The sequence below is a fragment of the Macrotis lagotis genome, chromosome X, assembly GCF_037893015.1.
Source record: "Macrotis lagotis isolate mMagLag1 chromosome X, bilby.v1.9.chrom.fasta, whole genome shotgun sequence".
Lineage (NCBI taxonomy): Eukaryota > Metazoa > Chordata > Mammalia > Peramelemorphia > Peramelidae > Macrotis > Macrotis lagotis.
In genome coordinates, this window is record NC_133666.1 from 615507336 (window position 1) to 615523088 (window position 15753).

Below are 15753 nucleotides of genomic sequence, written 5' to 3' on the forward strand. Positions count from 1 at the left end.
ACTTGGTTTTATATTCATTTCATTCAATAATTTGAAATATTCATGATGTTATCACCTGGGCACTATGTGTAGTGATCATAGAAGTCACAACTTCTTCATATCTAGTCAGATAAATACTTCATTCAGGGTGGTGTAAGTCACATCAACAAACACTCATTAATACTATGAGTCAGTCACTATGCTAAGGATAGGAGATACAAAAAAGGCAAAAACTGTCCCTGCTCTCTCATTGAACTCACAATCTAGGGAAGGAGGGAAGGGAGAGAGGAATAGATGATATGCAACAACTCTACAAGCATAAGATGATAGATAGATATAGATAGATAGATTGATGATAGATAGATATGCATAGATAGATGATTAAAATGAAGGACTATAGAACAAAGAAGGGTAGATTTGAAATCAGAGGACCAGGGTTCACCACTCAGGTTTTCCATTTACTACCTGTGCATCTCAGGGCAATTCTACTAAGTTCTTTGGACTTCAATCTTCTCATCTATAAAATAAGGGCTCTAACCTAGATAATCTGCCTAAGCTCCTTTCCAAATCTGAGTCTATCATCCGATTTTACCACTAACCTTCTAGTAAGGAGTTGTGTTGGATTGTTTGTTTCTTTTTTTTTTATTTAACCAGGCTGGTCCTCAGGTAAAAGTACAAAATCTGTTACCAATATACAAAAGCATTTTTATCTTGATAGGATCTTTAAGACCCCATGATTGCATGCATTTTAGAGTTCAAGGTTATCTTCATACCAAAACAATGCATTACAGGAGAATTCACTAAATATAAGAGCTCTCTCCATCTCCGTTTCTCTCTATCTCTGTCTCTGTCTCTATCTGACTCTGTCTCTCTCTCTGTCCCTCTCTGTCTCTCTCTGATACTGTCTCTCTCAATCTGTCTCTCTGTCTTTCTATGTCTATCTGTCTCTGTCTCTGTCTCTGTCTCTGTCTCTCTCTCTCTCGCACACACACACACACACACACACACACACACACACACACACGGTTAAACTACATGGGAAGTAAGTTTAAGATCAGGAGATCAGGACAAAGGAGAACAGAAAAAGGAGATAAATCTTGTTGGATTATGGCCACCAGAGTCAATTCATGTCTTTTTTGGGGTTTCTCATATCTGTAGCATTTCATTGCCAGTTTCTGGGCTAAATAGGTTGAAGAAGAGGACAATTAGTCTCAGAATTTTCCAAATAGGAAAGCATTTTTGAAAAAAGACATAAATTAAAAGGGATCCATTTGAGCTCTAATTGCAATACAGTGTATCATAGTCAATTGATTCACAAATCCACCAGAGTCCATTGTCAATTGATACCAAGAAGTAATGATTTGCATATTTAAATGGGAATTCTCTGGGGCCCAACTCTGGGGGAAACAATTTAGGTAGAATTGGAAGTGAAAAATCTAGGTCCATAATTGGCACTGAAACTCCAAAGTTTCTAAGCTGTGTGGAATAAGTTCTAGAGCAGAAAAAAAGCCCAGGAATTCAGAATTAATGAACACTATTGAGGACATCTGGTCTGAGACCCATTCCACCCCCATAACAATAGCAAGTGTCACGCAACCTCTACTTAAAGACTCCTAGGAAAAAGAAGATCCCTGACCTACTGAGCCATCTCACCTTACTTTTAGATACCTTCATGTAAGAAGTCAGACAAAAAAACCTCATTTACAGTGCCTCAGCTAAGGACTGGATTAGATGACCTCTGAGTTCCCTCCAGTCCAAAAATTCTGCAATTAAAATCAGTTAATCCATGTCCTCCCTTTTTCCTACTCCTCTTTCTATCCCTCCCTTAATGTCTGCATCTCCTATTCTTTTGTCTTTCTTCCTTCCTCTCCTCTTCCCCTTCTCTCTCTGTCCTTGCCTTTATTTTCCTTTCTCACTCTGCTTTTTTATCACTATCCTTTTCTTACAATCTCTCCCTATGTCAGTTTTTCCAACTATTTCTTCTCCCTCTCCTTTCCCCATTCTACATTTTCTTTGGCCCCTCACTTAATTAATCTCTCTCCTCTTCCTACTTTCCTCTCCATTTCTCTCTCTCTATCTCTCTATAGCTATATCTATCTATCTATCTATCTATCTAGCTAGCTAGCTAGCTAGCTAGCTAGCTATATAGCTATATATAAACTTTCTCCTTATCTTTCTATCCTTTCCAGAACTAAATTGACTTCTTTCATCTCTCCTCACCACCCACATTAAACAAATATATTGTACGAATAAAGAGAAATTCCCCTGTTCCTTACTTCTCAACACTACTTCCAGACCATCCTCTTACCAACTTCTCTCAGTGACTTCTCGTTCTTTGAGGCTCAATATATTCAGATAGATGACTTTATCCATATCCTCATAGCAATTAGCTATGTTAAAATTAAGGTCAGTCTCACTACTTTTAGCCAAAGATTTTGGTTCCTGGATTTCAGTCTTCTCCTCTATATCCCTCAGCCATAGATTTGGAGTCTTCCCATTTGTATGATGATTTCATCTTGGATACCTTTACTTCAGAATCCATGAACATCCTATACCTCCATCATCCCTCCCATAGACATATGGAAGCATGGCACACCCTTAATAATCTCATTCTCTTTCACAAATATACTACCTCCACACACCATGAATCTGAAAGACTTACCCATAGTCTTCTGTAATTCCATCTTTCCCCATGCCTCACTCTTCACTATAGTCTTTACAGTTATTCCACTGCCCCCTCTCCAATTTCCCTGGTCATCACCTATGTTCTGGTCTTCCTTTCTTCCCTTCAAAATCTTGACCCTACATCTGAGTTCAACTTTATATAATCTTCTATATACCTTTGATTCCTTATTCCCTCCTTTTATTATCCTAAATCCTATTCCAAAGCCTAATCTGACCTGCCATTAAACCCTACTATCCCTTGAAATCAAAACTTTTTAAATATGCTACATCCCCAAACCTAAAGGAACAATAAGGAGTGTGGGGGGGAATTACAGTAGGATGGAATTTAACTTGATATCAGAAAAAAAGATCCTAAAAACTAAAGTTTTCTAAGAGTTGAACAGGTTGTCTTACAAAATATTGAGTTTTTACTGAATATATACAGTGCACCATAGATAACTATTTTGGGAGCAATGCTTTAGCAAATCTTCTTTATCAGTTTTAGATTGTATTCTATGACCTCAGAGGTCCTTTCCAACTCTGATTCTATAATAGTTCATCCCATACTTATTTCTGATCCATAGCCTTTTATACTTCCATCTTTCCCCATGCCTCACTCCTCTTCACTATATTTTTCACCCTCATCTGGGTTCAGGGTCCTAGTTAGATATATGGTAGTCATATTCTCTTTGTACCTTGATAAGTTCTATTCCCTTCCTTCCTGGGAATATTACATCTATGTGATCCATTCCAAGCTACTCAGACTTCAGCTTTACCTTCCCATTGTCCAAACTATAATGGTTTTAAAGCTTCTTAGCTGGGGAGCAGCCAGGTGGCACAGTGAATAGAGCATTGGCCCTTGGGTCAGGAGGACCTGAGTTCAAATCTGGCCTCAGACACTTACTAATTACCTAGCTGTGTGACCTTGGGCAAGTCATTTAACCCCATTGCCTTGCCAAAAAAAAGAAGCAAAGAAGCAACTAGTTGGCACAGTGTATAGAACACTTGACATGAACTAAGGAAGACCTAAACTTAAATTTGTTTTCAAACAGCTATGCCATTCTGGACAAGTCACTAAATCCATCTCCCTCAGTTTCCTCAACTGTAAAATGAAAGTTATAATATCTACCTACCAGGGCTGTTGTAAAGATCAAATGAAATAATATTTGTAAAGTGCTTACCACAGTGCCTGGCATGTTGTAGTCACTTAATAAATGCTTGTCCAACTACCCCACCACCATTTTCCTCCATAACATTACCTGGATGCCACTCCAATAAACCAAGATTCTATACCATGTTTATTCCACTTTGGCACTTGTTTGTTCAATTTGCAGTGTCATTACCTACCTCCCTTGGAGGGTTCTTCCTCCTCTTCTGCTGTTATCTAAGTTCTATTCCTTCTTCAAGACCCAGAATGCCCTACTTGTTCCAGAAAATCTTAATTAGATCCTATTCTGGTCTCTCTTCCTTCTCAAAACTCATCAAAATCTCACCCATGTGTAATAGACAAAATGCCAGAATCAACATCAGAAAAAGACTTTCTTTCAATCATAATTTAGCACTTCCTTTTGGTGTGACCCTAGATTAGTCTCTTAAATTTACTAAATCTTAATTTCTCCTGTGAATGGGGTGCAATTTTTTTTACTACCTATTCCACAATGTCCTTGTAAGAAAACTTGTATACAGTTCTTAACGACCAACAGAAATGGGAATCATAATAATGAGCACAGTGGTCACTCACAAAATCCACCATACAATTTTACACTTGATTATAAACATGAAACCAATACTGTAGATTCTGCTTACAAGTCTTCCTGGTTCATAAATGGGGTTGTAATCAGAGGATGAAGAATGCTACACCTGGTACACTTTTGTTCAAATCCTGACACATATGGTATCCATTACATGGAAAAAGCATTTAACCTCTCTGACACTATTTTCTCAACAGCAAAATAAGAATGATAATAATTCCTATAGCACCAAATTCATAGTTTTTGTGGTGTTCAAATAAACAATTTTGTTGTTGTTGAGTTGTTTCAATCATGTCTAACTCTTTGTGACCCCATTAGGGTTTTCTTAACAAAGATATTGAGGAAGTTTGTCATTTCCTTCTTCAGTTCATTTTACAAATGAGGAAACTTAAGCAAACAAAGTTAGGTGACTTTCCCAGGGTCACACAGTGATCATCAGTCTGTATACTTGAATCCAGGTCTTCCTGACTCCATGGTGTCAGCACTGAGACACCTAGTATCCCAAAGATCTTAGTTCAGTTTTAAGTTCTCAATGTAGCCTATGTAAAGTACTTTGCAAAATTTAAGGCACCCTAAAAATGTCATTGCTATTTTTAACAATTACAAAATTTAGTCAGTCAATCAAGTTATGTAAGCACTGTTCAAAGTTCTGGGAATTGTGCCATCCCTGCCCTTCAGGAGCTTATAATCTAATTCAGACCAATAAGAATCAAGCTTTCAGAAATTAGATAGAGCTATGCCAAGTTACTCCTATCGGACCATCCAAAACGACTCATGGGGACTGACTGGAAGCAGTCTCAGTTTGATCAGATCACATGGCAATTTCAGGGGGAACATTAGTTAATTTCTCCAAATCATTATCAATGATAGCGGAGGCTTGTGAGCCTGCTTGAAAATCAAACCTCTTTTAACATTCCCTATTTAAATAAAAGCATTTTCCTATACTTGCTACTATGCAGACTCTCCTTCCATTTGATTATATCCCCTATGCTTCCTTATGTCTATCCTGGCAAACTGGTCAATGGTGCTGTTCAATCCTCTCAGCATGTCACTCCTATGTACTCTTCCCATACTATATGGATTAGATTCTGGCAAAAGACCCTGACATTAATTTACCAAAACCTGTAATCATGCCTTGGTAACCCTCTCTACTTCTGTTTTCCTTCTCATTGCCTTGAGAATCAAAACTCTTTGCCAGATTAGAACTAATTCAAGATTCTCTACCCAGCCCCGGCCTCCACCCAACCTCAGGTTGCAAAAGCCTTCAGGCTGGATCATGACAATAAGAAATTCAGTATTCATAACTAGTGAATATGTCTTCTACCATTTCTCTAAAATATATAATTAAGTAAAAATATTAAATGACAAGAATTATGTTGATAATGATAATACCTACAATTTCTATAATTCTATAATGTTAGCAAAGTGTTTTTAATATTCTTATTTGCTATTTTTTCTTTTAAAAGGTTTAAGCTATATTATCAAACAAACTCATCAGTTCATTCTTGGTTTTCCCTCTGAACTCCTGATTATCTAGTGGTCAAAGAATTGACAGGAATAATCCATTATATAATAATCCATGTTGGATTATTTTTTTTCACCAGACCATTGACTGACCTATGATTCAAGTCTGGTACACAATTGCTAAGCTGGGACTGTCTTTGATCAGGTTCAAGGTTCAGGCCATGACTCAGGTTAGGTAGGTCAGAACAAGGTTAGAGCTCAGTCAAAGACCCATTTAGGGTTCTAGCTATGTTTACCACCCCAAGTCTTGAGAAGCTGAATCCAAGAAGAAATGGTCAGGTTGACCAGAAAAGAAATATAGGGAAGAATGTTCCATCCATTGTCTTGTCCCTGGCTCAATGCTTTGCTGAGTTACCAAAGGCTACATCAGCAGGTCTCTCACAGAGTGCAGCAATGTTGGGAAACAAGCATGTTTCTTCAAGCGAACAGGATTAATTCATCATCCTGAGCATATGGTCACCCATATGAGGCAGCAGCTGCCTCTTGGAGCCTGAACAGACACTTGTTTTGGATGCTGAGCCCACCCATCTTATCAGGACTTGAGCTGCCCACCCAGACTGGCATTCCAGCTTACCCCCACTAGAAATGCCACACACATACTGACACAAAGACACAATAACAGTCTGTGATGGCACTGTGCTTTAAGGTTTACAAAGTGATACATTCACATATGTCCCACACTATCACATGCAATGTCCCACATTGACTTTTGAACACACACTGGACTGGTTTACAAAATAAGACAGAACATACGTATTTATTACTACCTCTTTCTAAGCCCTTCTTTCTCCTTTTCCCTCATCCTCCTCCTCTCTTCCTCTGCTTTCACTCATTTTTTTCCTTTACTTCTCTGTTCAGATTCTATATCCTTATCAATCTCTCTCTCTCTCTCTCTCTCTCTCTCTCTCTCTCTCTCTCTCTCTCTCTCTCACACACACACACACAAACACACACACACACACATTTTTTCTGTCTTTGCCTCTCTTCTCTTTTTTTAGCTCTCTGTTTCTGTCTCTCTGAATGTCTCTAAATATGTCTCTGTTTTTCTATTTCTGTACATTTTTCTTTCTGTACTTATCTCTCTTTTTCTGTCTCTTTGACTCTGCCTCTATCTTTGTCTGAATTTCTGTGTCTCTATCCTGCCCTTCCTCCCCATTAAACATATCACATCTGGGGTCTGGTCAACTTTGCCCTACTGAAAACAAAGATGCTAGTTTGATTCATGTCTGAGTCAGTTATTGCCACACAAACAAGAATTCTTTTGCCTATTTAAAGACTGAGTCCTCACCTTGGAACCAGTCTGAGCCCTGAACCTGGGTACTGACTAAGCCCTAACTTTGGACACAGAGGAATAAACCCATCTGTCCTGAGTCAGTGTTTGGGATACTGGCCGAAGTGTTTTCACAGACTGCAAGAGCCATGAGTCAGCAGTGTGAGAGCCAACAGATCTAATGTCACCTTGCTTTGCATGAATAGAGGCAGAGGGGCCAAAACAAGAGAGGTGCTATCTTCTCTGTTCTCTGCCCATCTTCCTCAGCCTTGGACCAAACCTGATCCTTTTCCTGGACTGAGTCCTATCATATCACCAGACATCTTTCAGGCAACTACTGAGAGACATCAAGCACCCTGGAAGAGCGTGGATAGTTTGGCATAGCCCATTCCCCTGCTGAAGACATCACTCAGGGCCTGGTAGAGACTGGAGGATTGGCAGGTAAAGAAAGAGGAGGAAGGATACTTTATATACGACTTGACACCATCCCCATCCTTCCACCCTCACCAAAGCAAAGTTTTTTCCCACTTACTTAGAAATGTTCATCACCAACATCAGTGTCAGCATCATTTATCCCACTATCTGCTGACCTTATTTCTAGGATCTCCAGTCATAGTCATAGGATATCAAAAATCAAACATACATGGATGAATGAGACCAACCATCTAGTTATAAAGATAGGAAAATCAGGACCATGGAAGAGAGGGAATGATATTTGTACGGTCATACTGAGTACTAGAAATAGAGCTTGTCCTACACCCCAGGATGTTCTCTTCTCTGCACATTTTCCTGGTTTGGATGGATCATTTTGGAAATAGGGAACACAGATTCTCTTTTCTTTCCATTAATTTATGTTTCTAATTACATACAAATATAGTTTTTAATAATCATTTTTGTGAGATTTTGAGTTTCACATCTTTTTCCCTCCTTCCCCCAAGAGAAAGCAATCTAATATATGTGATACATGTATAACTATGTTAAACATATATCCATATTAATTATGTTGAATTCACTACTATCTTTAAACTCTAGTTCAGGAAGTAAGTGTGTTATGTGGCCACGTCACTCACAGAAAGGGAATTGTGAATTCTTCAGCTTTTTGAGATCATCTTCCTATCTCTTCTTTGATTCTGGACAAATAAGATATGCTAATGGAATAATACAATCCAAACTCCTTTATTCTGGCATTCAAGACCTTTACACTTCACAAACCAAAACAAACAAAAAAATATTTATTTCTGTACCTCCACTTATTCTCGCACAACTCCATTCAGAGTATTTCCCTGATGTTTCCTCCCCTTTAAGGCCCTACTCCTCTTTAATTTCTACCTTAATTTCAGCAACAGCATCACCATCTTAAATATTCTCACCTTTCCCTCCCCCCCAATCAACTAACCAATATAGCATAGGTATGGCTTTATCTTTTCAGAAGTGATAGTTTATGACAGAGTCAGAAAAGAGAATCAAGCTTATTAATTCCAAGCATTTCTTCTACATCATGCTAGCTCTATGCACTATTGAAATTTCCCTGAGAGCAGGGACCATTATAAACAATTCCTCCTACCTCACTCCCATGCAACAAGGGATGATGCACAGAGTAGGGCTTAACAAATGCTTATTAAAACAAATATTTTTCTCATAAATATATTATGCTAATGGTGTGTCCCTCCAGAATACAGAAAAATTATCTTAATAAAATCAAAAAATTAATCAAGAGATTAACCTAATCATCCACAGTAGATAAACAAAGTGGATACAAAATATAGATTAATTGTGACATGAATTTAGATGAACAGCCCATTAGTACACAGACATATAAATATGAGATGGGAGATGTTAATCCACACATCCACACCCTACACATGTGTGCATGTCTTGTGTACATATATGTATGCAGATAAATATGTATGTGTGTGTACATTGTATAGACTGGTTGATTGGTTCAGCAAAGTGCTTAGTGAATAATGAACATTTAAGAAAAATAAACTATATCTGTTTGGTATAAGCAGATATAGGATATTCAGAACGTAACTCATGCTTATGAAGTGGGAGGAAAGACACCATCAAAGATTTGTGTGCCAGAAAATAAGGTGAGTTGGTTATTGTACAAATAAAAAGACCTCTAGTACCTTGGACAGATCCTTAGGAAGCAGAAGTAAGAAAAAGTACACTAAATTGTAGTCAGGAAGGGTTGAGTTTTCATCCTGCCTTTTAAAATTACTCACCTCTAAATCTGAAAAATGAAGGGTATTGAACTCTCTAGATTCTAAGATCCTTCTAACTCTAATCTATGATACTATGATTTCTAGAAAAACAAGTCCATACATGATGATACAACACAGGTAGACTGTGGTCTTCAGTAATGTGGGAAATACCCCAGCAAGATCCACTGAAGCAGAAACTAAGCTTGGTTTATGGCAGAAACTGCACAAAACTTTGATTCAGGAGGTCTAATTTGAAAATCATGACTTTTACATGCACCAGACACATGACGTACATGTCCCTGAACCACAGTTTGTATTTTTTCCCTCCACAGAATGAGAATAATTCTACTCATAATACTATCCTTACAGGGGTTCTTGTAAGAAACAAAGCTCAATAAAGTAGAAGATTCCATAAAAATCAGTGCTATTAAATAGAAACTGTCCAAGAAATGAAGAATGTTATTCAGATCTCAAGGTCACCATGTCAAATATCCCCTCAAAGCTGAGTCTAATTAATTGCTTCGAGCCACCCCACCCTCAAGACTTCTGTTTTAACTGCTGGTATGCTTCTTTTCATTATAAAATGCCAGCTAAGCTAGAAAGGTGGCCTGGGGCCTCCGGGTGTCCTTTGCCATGGGCCCAAAGACCCTCAGAACTACATAAGACATGACAGTGTTCCCTGCTGTGGATAGGACAGATGGGCCTTTTATCTACAGAAGAAAGACCAACAGTCATGGAACATATGGTACATTTAAAAAGACATCAGATTGGCTGGAAATGGTTATAGGGGAGCAAATACAGGGCATTTTCATTTTTAAGAAACTGTAGAGCTTTCATTTCTCTAGCTGTTCAAGTTTTAGAAACAACTCCTCACAACCATCCTATGAAAAAGGAAGAACAGATAAGAACTATTTTTTTCAATTTTACAAAGAGGGAAGCAAATACTGAGAGAGGAGAAATGATCCACCACCAGTATCATAAGATACCACAATGATCCAGAGGAAGAAACAGGATCAGAAAACAGACTCTCTTCTCCTTTTCCCTTTGTCCTTTCAATTTCCCAAAAGCAACAGACCCAAGAACTGTCCCATGTCTACTTCAGCTGAAGGAGAGAGGGGCCATTTTAAAAGCATCTGAATATGGGTTATCTGTTCATATATAATCAATATACTGCCTGCTTTGAGTAGTTTAGCATGAAAGAGAATAATTAGCCCAGATTGCCCTTTTCACACACCCACAAAACAAATATATGGACACACACACACACACACACACACACACACACACATACACATGGACACCCACACATGCAGATGCAGACATATACATACAAATTAAATACATGCACACACATACAGACATAAAATACACATATAGGCACATAAAACAAGTATATAATGCACAAACACATATATACTCTCATGAATAGATATATATATATATATACAATACCCATACACATATAGATTCGTATATGCATCTTTACACATGCACATGGATACATATGCAGACTCACAACAACACAAAGACACTTGCATATGTATGTACACAGAGAGAGGGGATGCTTCCATTTTTGCTTCTTTTTGATCAGGCTGTCCCCCTTCTTCTTCACCATTGCACCCTTATTCTTACTCTAGGCTCAGCCTGCCTTCTGCCCCTTCTGTGACACTTGTTCTGATCCTTCTAACTATTAGTACTCTCTCGCTTCTCAAATTACTATGAATATACTTACATTTACAGGTTGTATCACCACTGCCACAACCACCTATAGAATATAAGTTCTTTGAAGGAATTTTTTTTAATTTCTCTAATGTCTGAAAAAAATGGTTTGCAAACAGTAGTTATTTGATAAATGCTTATTGGATTAGATTGAATTGGAATAAATTGGAAAGGGAAAAAAGAAGGGAATAAGCATTTAATTTTTTTATTTTCCCTCAATTACATATCAAAACAATTTTAACATTTGTTATTTTAAAAGTTTTGAGTACCAAAATCTATATATTCTCCCTCCCTCCTTTCTTCCTTCCCTCCCTCCCTCCTTTCCTTGCTCTCTGAGAAGATAATCAATCAGATATAGGTTACAATCATGTGAAAAGTCTCCATATTAATCATTTTTAACAAGAATACTCAAGTAAAAGAAAAAAGAATAAAAGGAAGTGAAAAAATAGCATGCTTTAGTCTGTATTCAAAGAATATTAATTATTTCTTTGAATACAAATAGTATGCTTTATTATTAGTCATTTTGGGATTGTCTTGGATCATTATAGAACTGAAAAAATTGTCATTCATGGTTCTCATAAGACCAATATTGCTATTTCAGTATAACATTCTACTGGTTCTTTTCACTTCATTTTGCATCAGTTCATATAAGTCTTTCCAGGTTTTTCCTGAAATTATCCTGCTTATCATTTTTTACAGTTCAATAATGTTCTAATACAATCATATGCCACAACTTGTTTAACTATTTAACCATTCCCCAACTTATGGGAAGCCTTTCAATTTCCATTTCTTATCTACAATAAAAATAGGTGCTATAAATATGTTTGTACAAATGGGTCCTTTTCCCTTTATTTTAATGTCTGATTTTAATGTCTGCTTATTTTAATGTCTACTTTCATTTTCCAGTTGGTCAGTTTTACTTTTAAAAGAATAGGTTTTTTCCCCATTGGTCACTTTTACTATTAAAGGAGTTGATTTTTTTTTTCCATTTGGCAAATTTTACTTTTAAAGGTGTTTTTTTCAGTCAATTTTTCATAATTCTCCTGCATGACTCATTTCTTCTCTCAATATTTCCTCTTCTCCTTTTCTTTGGGTTTTTTTTAGGTTTTTGCAAGGCAAATGAGGTTAAGTGGCTTGCCCAAGGCCACACAGCTAGGCAATTATTAAGTATTTGAGACCAGATTTGAACCCAGGTACTCCTGACTCCAGGGCCAGTGCTTTATCCACTGCGCCACCTAGCCACCCCATTCTTTGGTTTTTAAAATCCCTTTTGAGCTCTTACAAAAGGTCTTTGAGGATTTGAGACCAATTCAAAACCTTTTTGATGCTTCACATGCAAGACTTTTGTCACTGCTTTCCTCTTCTGAGATGACATTTTTTATCATCCCTATCAGAATAGTATCTTTCTATGGTTAGCACCTGTTTTGCTTTTTTACTTATTTTGAAAGTTGAACTCGGCTCCTGGGGCACCAGGGGTATAGACTCAAACTTTTTGTGTCAGTGGTCAAGGGTCTGGTCCCTGACTTTTTGCTCTTTGTAATTCAAGTGCTCATGATTTGTTCCTTGCATTAGGGTACAACCCAAACCCTTCTGTTTCATCAGCATTCCTGGTCTCAAATTTTGCCTTCCAAGATGGGGTTGGGATACTCACTGCTTGCCTGCTGTAACTCTAACCTACTGAAATGTGACATGAAAAAAAAGAAAGAAAGAATAAATAAAAATTTAAAAAAAAAAGAAATGTGACCTGAGCTATGCTATGACAAAGAGCCTCCCTCTGGCTTCCCAACTCCCTTGCCTATGCTGAGCTACCTTCCCTTTTACCCACATAGACAGACCTTTTCTGAAGTCCTTTCCTGATATCTTGAGTTGTTAACTTGCTTCTCTCTGTTTTTTGTGGTTTCTGTCACTTTAGGGTCTAGTTAGAAGTTTCATTTAAAGTTTTTTGGGGAAAAGTTCCAGAGCTTCCTAATTTTGTGCTAGGAAGATCTAAACCTAGCAGTGGTATTGTTAGACCAAAGTATATGTCAAATTTTATAGACCTTTGGGAATAGGTCCAAATTGTTCTTCAAAACTGTTGAATCATGGGGTGGCTAGGTGGCACAGTGGATAGAGCACTGACCCTGGAATCAGGAATACCTGAGTTCAAATCTGGCCTCAGACACTTAATAATTACCCAGCTACGGGGCGTTGGGCAAGCCACTTAACCCCATTGCCTTGCACAACCCTAAAAATAATGGTTGAATCAATTCACAATTCCACCAACAGTGCATTAGTATACCACTTTTCCCAGATCCCCTCCAACATCTATCATTTTCCTTTTTGGTCATATTAGTCCATCTTAAAGGTGTGGGGTCATATCTCAGAGGAGAATTTTTAAGAGCCATGTGCCATGTATTTTGCTGAGTGGTTTACAAATATTCTCTCATTTGACTGCATTGCTGTGATTTATTCCTGGGAATTTGACTTCCAGGGAACTTTCTGAATTTTCTTTTTCAGCAACCTTACCTCAACTCTCTGCCCTTCTACAAGCACTATGTTTATCTCCATAAAAACAGGACATTCTTAATTCATACCAGGTCCAGTAAGTTGCTCTAATCCAAAACCTTCCTATTCCTAGCAAAAATAGAATAACCACCCTGGCATGGCCAGCAGATAACAGTATCCTCTTTGGACTGGAATAAATAAAAGTCCATGAGAAGCACAGAACCACTGGTCTATGGACAAACAGACTGGGAAATGATAGATTTGTGAGACTGTGGCACTATTGAAGTTCACAAACATGGAGTCAGGAAATTATGGCACTACAGAACCTCAAAACTATGGAATTATGAAGCTGTTGAATTATACCTTCATGGAAAATTAAAATTTTAAATTCTTGGATCTTAGGAATGAGTGACTGAAATCGTAGATTATTTGAATCAGGATTATTTCAAAATTATGGACTCATAAAATCAGTTTCTCATGATCATTAAATTACAGAGTCATTTTAAACAATGATGAACATGTGATAAAGAAATAGAGTATGTCTACACCTGGTCTCAATGCTGCAGGAAAATAAAGACTAAAAAAACAAACTTCGAACTCCTGCCTTGAAGGAACTAAAATAAAGGGAAATAGACATGTAATTGAAGAAAAAAAAGGTAGTTAATCAAAAAAGTGGTAAGAAAACAAGATTAATAGTTGAGGGTTTACATAACACTTTATGGTTTATAAAGAAATTTACACAGCATGACAGTGTTATATATTTAGAATTATACTCAGATATAGAAGGGACCTCAGAAGTCTTATAATTAGACTTAAAACTGAAAAAAATCTACTTTGAACAATTCATACTGAAGCCATTTCTGTCTACCTCTCTCATCCATTTCTCGTATAACATTATGAGTTATAGTTACTCCTCTACCAAAAGTAAGACCCATAAAGTAAGGACTTATACTTTGTCTGAGCTTTAGTATTAGATTCCCTGTCTGTCACAGTGCTCTACACATTTGTCACTGTTTCTACATCCCTAAGGACTTGTAATTCAGCCTACAGAGATATTCTGATATTAACAGATATTATTGCAAGACCAATGGCATTTCATTTTCAATTAACTCATTTCAATATAATTCAATATAGTTTCAATACAATGCAATGTTTACTCAATGATTACTATTTGTGTCCTCAGTAGCCCATTGGAACTGTAGGCATTAAGAAAATAGAAGCAAGGGGCGGCTAGGTGGCATAGTGGATAAAGCACCGACCTTGGAGTCAGGAGTACCTGGGTTCAAAACTGGTCTCAGACACTTATTAATTACCTAGCTGTGTGGCCTTGGGCAAGCCACTTAACCCCCTTTGCCTTGCAAAAACTTAAAAAAAGAAAAAAGAAAACAGGTGCAAAAATGAAAATTTAACAGTTCCTGTGCTCAAGTAAGTTATATTCCATCAATTGTGGGGGTGGGGGATGTTCACAGAAGAGTGTGGCACAAGGCTAAATGAGAAGGGAAATGGTCCTAAAAATGGGAAGTTTTCATGGAAAGTCAGAAAATGAGTTGAATTCTGATACAAAATAAACATAATGAAAAGCAAAAGAGAAAAGGGAGCAAATTCACTGTGTGGATATAGGAATTGTGCAAATACACAAAGATTGGAGGTGACCTTAAAAGTAGTATAGGAAATAGTCTTCTTAGTCATCTAGTGTGATTAGAATATGGAGTATATGAAGAGGAGTAGAATGAAAGATGACTGGAAAGGATACTTGGAGTCACTCTCTTAATGGAGGGCATTGAATGCTATTCTAAAGGACTTGTATAAGATCCTTGAAGTTAGGAACCTTTCTGAGCAGGGAAGTGATTAGGTCAGAATTTTGACTTAAAAGGGCAATTTTATAGCAACTGTGTTGGATAAATTGGAGAAGGAAAAGACTATAAGCAGGGAGTTCCATTAAAAAACTACTGCAGTAGTCCACCCAGCCAGTTGGTCTAGAAGCATCTATGAAGCAACCTCAAGTAGGGTATACAAGTGCTGAAGATACAAGAAGGATCTTACAGTCTAAAACAAGCTATGTACAAACATTCAAACAGCTATGTACAAAGCAGAAATAGACAGGATAAAGTGGAATTATAGAATAGATAGGAGGCACATGTATTAAGTGTAGCTGGAA